We start from the raw sequence: 7,870 nt of genomic DNA on the forward strand, positions 1-7,870 counted from the left end.
CGGGGGCGGCGGGGAGCGGGCGCGTCCCCGCCGCCACTGCCCAGAGCCGCGGCCGCGCCTCCGCCGCTCCGGGCGCCGCCGGCCGCGCGCCCCGGCAGGCCGGGGGCGGGAGGGCAGAGGGCACCACCCTGTTTACAGCCCTCGCTCGGGGCCAGGGACCCCGCCCGGAAACGGTTTCCCGGGAGAGCGCCGTGAAGTGCGCACCCACCCGCGCCCGGGACGCCGGCCCAGCGGAGAAGGCGCCCGGCTCCGGCCGCCGCTCGGAATAAAACCGTCGCCACGGCTCCGGGGTCGGGCCCGCGCGAGTCTCCGCTTCTCCCCGGCTCGCCGCCCACGGGTGTTTCGTGTCCGCCCCCGGCACGACTGTGCTACGCACCTCACCCCCATCTCTCGGCTCCAGCGCTTCCGCAGACCACCCTCACGTGGCCGCCGCCTCCCGGCCAGGCAGTCCCCGCCGACAAGGGCTGCGGACCCTCGCGCACTAAGGGACCCGGCGCCGGCTCCCACCCCGTGGGACGCCACCCCTGTCGGACCACCCAGCCCGCATTCCGTCCGGGGCCGGGGCGGGGGGGGGGGTGGCCACGAGCTGTCAGATGCCTAGTTTTCCACATGACGAAGCTTACCCTCACCCTTAAACATCCCCACTCACCCTTCAGCCTAGCTCCGAGCTGAATCAGTATTTAAAACGGGAGGAGTGGGGTGTAACGTCTTGATTTTTCTCCCTAATTTGCAAAAAAAAAAAAAAAAAATTAAGACGCAGCTCTGCCCATCCACGTCGTCCCACCAAATGCAAGACTTACGAAATAGAAATGCCCACCACACACCTGCTACGCAACCAGCCCTCTGGAAACCTGGAGATCCACCCAGCCCGCCTGCAGGAACCTGCGCCTGGGGTGGGGTGGGAGCGCGACAGTCCGGTCCCCTAAAGTAAGAGGGACTGAGAAGGACAGGCACCCCCCTCGCCCCTCCCGGGAGCGCTGTCCTCCTGTTCCCCAGCCCCAGAGCAATCCGAGGCATCCTCCGTCCCTCCCGGCGAAAAGGAGGTAGCCAAAGGCCTGAGTGCCAGGGGTGTTTTTCCCTTTCAGAACCCAGACGCCGCGTCCTCCGCGAGTACCCCCCGCGCCCCCCCCCCCCCCGCCGCCGCCGCCGCCGCCTGCTTTCTCGTGGACAGCAAAGGTGGGGTAGGTGGGAGAAACCGGCGAGTGCTCTCCGGATTCGGGATGTTGGTCTCGGCGGAGTGAAGAGGTGGGATCTCGAAATGGAAACCGTCGCCCCCTCCCTCCCCCCCCCTCCCCCCCCTCCTCCTCCTCCTCTTCTGTTTACCTCAAGTTTGAATTTTATCTGCGCAACATTAGCTGGAATGCGGACATTGAAAACACACACACACACACACTCTCTCTCTCTCTCTCAACCCGGCAGCAGCTCCGGAGGAACCATGTGGCATGAAGCCACCTCAAAAGGGAAAAAAGTGCTCTTAGCAACACAAACATGGCGAAATCGCCTCGGCATTCCCGGCCAACGCCACAACCCCTACCTTCCCTCGCCCGGCTTCCGAACATCCCGGCCGTGACCTGCGGCCCCTTCCGGGGGGAGGCCCGGGGCCCCGGGGAGTCCGAGGGTGGGTCCGCCGGGCGTGCGAAAGAGGAAATAACAGAGTCCACAGTGGAAATGTTTCTGCTGGACCATCCGACCCATCCGCCTCGCCAGCAGCGAGGGGACGCCTCGTTCACCTCGACAGGGCTCAACGGAGAACAAAATTCCCACCCCAAAGTCCTGCTGGGCCGGCTCTCCCCACCCTCCAGAACTTACCTTGGGGCGGAATGCACGCTGCCGCTTGAATCCCTTTCTCTTTCCTTCTAGAGCGAGACGCAAGGAGGAAAATGATGCGCACGTATATTTGTAGAGCATATTCTTCTCGAATTTCCCTTTGATCGTCACGAGGAGCGATGGAGGCTCCGGAGACAGGTGCGGTGGTGGCCGAGGCTGCCGGCTAAAAGTTGTTCTCTCCGCGGTGGGCGGCGGGGTCCCCGGGCCGGGGCTGAGGACCCCGTCCCCCCGCCCCCCCCCCCCCCCCCCCCGCCCCGGCGTCGCCCACTTCTCGCAGGCTGCTGCGTGCGGCTTGGCTGCAGGGGAGGTGGCGTAGTTTCTCTTCCTCCCACCTCTTCTCACTCACTTGTTTTTGTAGCCGTGGGCTCCCCTAATGCTTTCCTCTCCACAATGTTGTTTCATTATATCATGTCCATCATGTGACACCGGAGAGGCCTCTCTATGGAAACTTAAAGGGGCTCCCACGTGACTGCAGCAGCAACAACAGCGGCAGCGGCTGGAGTGGCGGCGGCGGCCGCAGCGTTCCTGCCACCACCCACCGGGAGCCCCTCGCAGCATCCCGAAGGGGCTTCTGGAGCCTGCAGAAGCCCAGATAAGGGAGCCACAGCATCCGGGAGCTGTGGCGTCTGTGCGTGCGTGTAGCCTTTGCTCGTTACATAGGAAACCGAACAGAAGGCGCGTCCTTAAATCCTTTCCCACAGTCGCAAAACCCACGCTCTGCTAAAATGACATTTCGTGGCTCCTACTTTATTTTCCCCAAGAGCAAGTTTTCTACCGGGGCTGATGAATTTTTACAAAGTCAAAAAGAAAAACCGGATTTCTCTCTGCGAGTTCAGCCGGCTCTTGGGTAGAACAGAAATGACAAAACAATAATAACAGAAATAGAACCAGGCATTTGATACATAATTACCATCACCACCAGCTTTAAAGCTTTCTGGAATTACATTCCTCCGGTAACTGTTGATGATGCTTGCAGGAGGCTAAATGCAATGCAGTTTTTCTCTTCCGCAGCTATATTAGGGCTTTGTTGCTGACAACAGTAAAAACTTGTTTGTGTCAGGAAGTGAGGTACGAAGATATGACCTGGAAGGTACAGACAAAACCAAAGTGGCAGTTTTTGCATTACTTTTCTGACCACATTCTTTCAAATGGTGAGAAGCAGCTGGTTTGCTGTAAAATGCGTAGCGTGCGTTTTGGTGGGAAATAAAATAATCACAAAAACACATGTTTTCCTTAATCATACTGTACATGCTAGACACTAGAAATGATATATATGTATCTATGTGTGTATGTGTGAGTATAGAGAGAAAGAAGAGGAGCAGGTGCATTTTTAGGATAGTTTTAGCCAATAATTTTGTCATCATTCCCAGTGCATTTAACTGAAACACTTAGCAAACACTCTGAAAGACTTACTCAAGTTCAGTGTTGTGTGGAAGCTATAACACCAGTTTTGAGTGCCCTCAGTATTACTGAATCACAACCCCTATAAGTGCTTATGCCTTAAATCCCAAATCTCTGCCTTAAAGTTTTTGCGCACCATGGAGATTTTATGCTATAAAGCTAAGCAACGCAGCTATTTCTATGCTTTAGTTCATGCTTTTCCATTTATAAGGAAAACTCCCTGTGTGTACTGGCGGAATTATGAAAAACTTCTCAGGAAACTAAAGGGTGGGATGGAAGATCATCCTTTCCTTTGGCTTTACCTCGACTGTATCTCTTTCCGCCTCATCAGTTTACCTCATCAGCCATGATGAATGATCTCCACTACATCCCTTCTAATGCCCCCAATTTTTACCTTCCTATCCAATGCCTCATTCTTCCATCCCTTTCCTTTTTTGTGCCCTTGCCTCCCAATTCAGCCCCCATGCTGCCTGGGTACTTAGCTCAGGCCTCCCCCAGTACTCCCTCCCAGCCCTTGCCCTGCAGCTCCCCGCACCCCCCTCCCTTCCCCGCTCCGTCTCCCTTCTCAGCAACTCTCCCTCCTTACCTCTCTTTGACCTCCTTTATTCTCCTTCACAGTCTGGCCCTTGACTTCTCGGCCTCTTCTTTCCCTTCTTTACCTGCAACGTCCTACCCCTACTGGGGTCTCCTTCGCACCCTTCTCTCGGGTCCCATCCCTTCTGACGCCAAACCCCAGCATTCCTCAACGGCTCGGCCTGGTCGGCTTTAGCCCGATTTTGTTCCCGAGCCCCTGGGCTGGGAAACAAGTGTGCGGTGCAGAGGGGGGGCAAGAATCCCCCTCGGCGGTGGCCCCTGCCTCGCCCCCCTGCGCCCCTCCCGAGTCCCGGTTGCGGCGCTTCCTGGGCGGATGGTTGGGACTCGCTGCAGCTGCTGCGGTTCTGCTGTGTCATGCAAGAAGGAGGCGGCGGCGGCGGCGGCGGCCGGAGCTGGAGGGGGAGGAGGGGAGGAACCTGATCTCTCCGGTAGCGAAGGGCTGGAGGCAAACACCGAGCTCCCCCAGAGCCGCCCGGGAGCAGGGAGGGCACCGCTACCGCGAGGGGCCCTCCCCGCGGGGCAGATGGTAAGTGGAGCGGCGCAGGTGGTCGCCTTGGGAAGGGAGCGCGCAGGGGGGGTGGTTAGGTGGGGGAGGCGGGGAGAACTAGGAGTCACCCGGCCAAACTGAAGGAGCCCAGTGTCTAGTCGAAAGAGACCCAGGCCATAATAGGGATGACCAGCCAAACGCAGCAATAATTACCATTCTAATAACGCCCCGCCGTTGAGCCAGGCTACAAAGAAGAGTTGTGCATCCCGAACCCAGGACAGAGCTAGAGCAATGATTCGGGGTTTGAGAACCATCGTCCCATCAGGCTTGGCGCTTTAGGGTACAGCTGAGTAGCAAAAGTCAGCAGACACCATATTCCTATAGCCCGGCTGCGCTTTATGGGTTGTCTTGTTTAAAACTAAGGAGGGGAATGGAAACCTGCCCAACCTCACTTTAGCCACCAAAATAATGCTCTTGGCCAGTGGCCTCCGACGAACAGCCTCTGGTGCAATTAAACAATCAATAGGAAAAATAGCTTCATTCCCCCTCGCCACCCTCCTTCCTTAAGCTCTTTCAACCAGGATAATTTATTCTGCATAAAGGGGAAAGAAACCTGTGTGTTATAGTCCCTCCCATCTTACCCACCCCCCAATCTCTGCCCCACACAAACTGCCCACCCCACTATTCACCCCACTTTCAGACTGTGATGGATGTTGCAGGAGGGGACTGCCTTAAACTCTCAATGATTTCCCCTCCATTGCCCTTTACCCACAGGGGATTCAGAAACAGAGAACTGAGAGCAGTGAATGTGGGACAGGTTGGACACATATGAACATGACTTCTTTTACCTGAGAACAATTCTCAGGACAACTTTTTTTTTTTTTTTTAGTTCCTTCCCATCTTGCTCCTGGAAATTTCAAAGCACCTTCTGAAATATCATTTCTTTCTTTCTTTCTTTCTTTCTTTTTTAAATGTCAGTCATACATTTAGAAGTAAGGGGTTGGCGGGATTAACTGAAAGGCTAATGACGGTCTCAAAAACACATGCTGTTGCTAGGGAACTCAAGCTCATCCTGCTCCCTAACCACTAGCATGTTCAGTGGAAATCAAACTTCTCGGGGTGTTATTAAAATGAGTGGCATTTGGTTAAAGGCGTTCTTCCTTGCTTTGTAGCATCCTGGATTGTTATCGATTGCCTCACACCCACATATCTTGTTTTCCTAATTTGATTTCTGTATTTGCGTCACTGCCAGGGACATGCAGACTAGACCAGTCAGGTTCACTTCCTGTTTCTCAGAACTGTTTTATATGTGGTCTCTGTGCACTAGCTGGTAAAACATTATCAAACTGATCCTCTTGGAAAGAAATCTGTGCTTTCCGTGAAAACAAATTATCCCAATTAAAGTCTGATTCCCATGGAAAACGTCATCATTTGAGGAATAAATTAGACTGCCAGTTGCCGTTTGAGAAAGCCATTCTTGAAATGTAAAGCCTAGAAAAATCCATCATCTTTATTTCTTTTACCCAGAATCCTCATTCCTCACCGTTAGAACTAAAACAAACTCAAGTAAAGAGTAGATTTAAGTATGATATTTCTAAAATGAAGCCCAAAAAATACACATTGAAGCTGGGGAAATCATTTAGACTAAATAAGGCACGGAATTGAATGGAATCCAGGCCCCGGGAGCAGAAATAAGCTTGGGTTAGCATTGGGGTGCTCAGAGAACAGAGCGTGATTACAGGGCTACTCACAAATAGGAACCCATTACTTTACGTACTAATTGTCTCTTTTACCAATTCTGCCTGGACAAGACAGCCTTGCTTTCTTTTTTAAGGTCCTTTCTTTTTATGACAAGAATACCACAAAGGCAATATCATAAAAATAAGCACTACGTAAAATGTTAGGTGGGTTCTGATGTAGATAATTTGTTTAGATAGAAAATAAAAGGGTGCAAGGAGGAAAGATCAGTGGACTGAAAGACAGGAAATTTGTTCCTACTTGTCCTCTAGACTGGATGACCTTGGGCAAGCCATTATAGGTCTCCTCGCCAGTTTCCTCAGAGAAGCTTAATGAAAGTGCTGGACTAAAGATCTCCAAGGTTCCTTCCATTTATAAAGTTCTGTGATCACATTGAAGTCACTACATAAAAATTTCAATTTTAGCTGGATTTTGCAATGTTAAATTTTAACACTGAAACTTGAATGCCTATCCATAGAGACCTTGGGGGAAATGATAATGGGAAGTGATTTGCTGTTGATACATCATTTTTTTAGTGCCAGTTGCCAGACAATCAATAAAATCAACCTTATTCCCAATGTACTTACTCTCTGCTTCCCTGATGGTTGTAGAAGCAACAGGATAAGAGTTAGAAAGAATATAAAAAGTGTATGGAACGATCTTTCAGTCGCTTTAGATTTAGTTAACCTAAGTACTTTGATGAACAAAACCATGGAGTGATGAGGAAGAGCTCTATAAGAAATAAATAATCAATTGAATCCTCATGAAGCTAATAATCTTTTTTTTTTTAAGATTTTATTTATTTATTTGACAGAGAGAGACACAAGCAGGAGGACTGGGAGAGGGAGAAGCAGGCTTCCCGCTGAGCAGGGAGCCCGATGCGGGGCTCGATCCCATCCTGGGATCATGACCTGAGCCAGAGGCAGACGCTTAATGACTGAGCCACCCAGGTGCCCCATAATCTATTTGTCTATATTTTAGTTAGTGGTAGGCAAAAATACATGTAGCACAGATTTCCAAATGTTACAGGTTGAAGATGTTAAGAAGTATCATGAGGAAATGTGAGATTTGTGCCACAGAGAAAGGAGCTGACTGTGAAACCCAACTCTGCCCCTTTATTCATTTGTTACTGAGTGCCCGCTATGTGCTGGGCACTGGGAATACAAAATGAATAGGACAGCCTGCTTGAAAGGACCTTATAGGATAACGAGGGGACAGATGAGTACATGGTTGATCACACAACGGTGAGATTCTATCAACAGGGAGCTTATTAGAGGGGTACCTAACCCTGACTGGGTTTAGTTAGGGTCCCTCACCAGAGAAGATGAGTTTGGAAATGAGTCTGGAAGGATAAGTAGAAGTAATCCAGACAACTGGGCAAGTTAAAGAGAAATGTATTCCAGACAAAGAAAGTAGTATGTGTAATGTCCTGGCAAAAGTTGTGGCCAGATAGTTGAAGGTGATTAACAGTGCCCAGCAAGTGGTAGATTCTCAGTTAATGCATTGTATGATTATGTGGCAAAAGTTCTAAAGGACATACCAAGAGAGATCAACAAGGTCTTATATTGGGAAAGGTCTTGCATGCCTTCCTAAGAGGTTTCAACTTATCCTAAGGCCATCGATGAATTTTAAGGAGCATAGTGAGGTGATCAAAAGTCCATTTTAGAAAGAAGTTCACTCCAGTTTGGAGAATTTATTAGGGTGATTAACACTATGAGCAGGGAGACTAGTTAGGCGGTTGTTTTAGTATTATAGGAAAAAACTGATGGATATTTAAATATAGACAGCAAGAATGGAAATGGAGAAAAGGAAAGGATTCAGGAA

General features: G+C 51.0%; 1 long non-coding RNA gene across 1 annotated transcript in view; it reads right to left on the reverse strand.

Annotated features, from left to right (window-relative positions):
• The window catches only part of LOC110589043, a 21,572-nt gene extending 19,685 nt beyond the window's left edge, over positions 1 to 1,887 (reverse strand). The window contains exons 1-2 of the long non-coding RNA XR_002480864.1: positions 1,810 to 1,887; positions 650 to 722 (exon numbers count right to left, since the gene is read on the reverse strand). This is a non-coding gene — a long non-coding RNA (uncharacterized LOC110589043). The remainder of the gene's footprint in view (positions 1 to 649; positions 723 to 1,809) is intronic.
• Positions 1,888 to 7,870: the final 5,983 nt, after the last annotated feature.

The sequence above is a fragment of the Neomonachus schauinslandi genome, chromosome 12, assembly GCF_002201575.2.
Source record: "Neomonachus schauinslandi chromosome 12, ASM220157v2, whole genome shotgun sequence".
Classification (NCBI taxonomy): domain Eukaryota; kingdom Metazoa; phylum Chordata; class Mammalia; order Carnivora; family Phocidae; genus Neomonachus; species Neomonachus schauinslandi.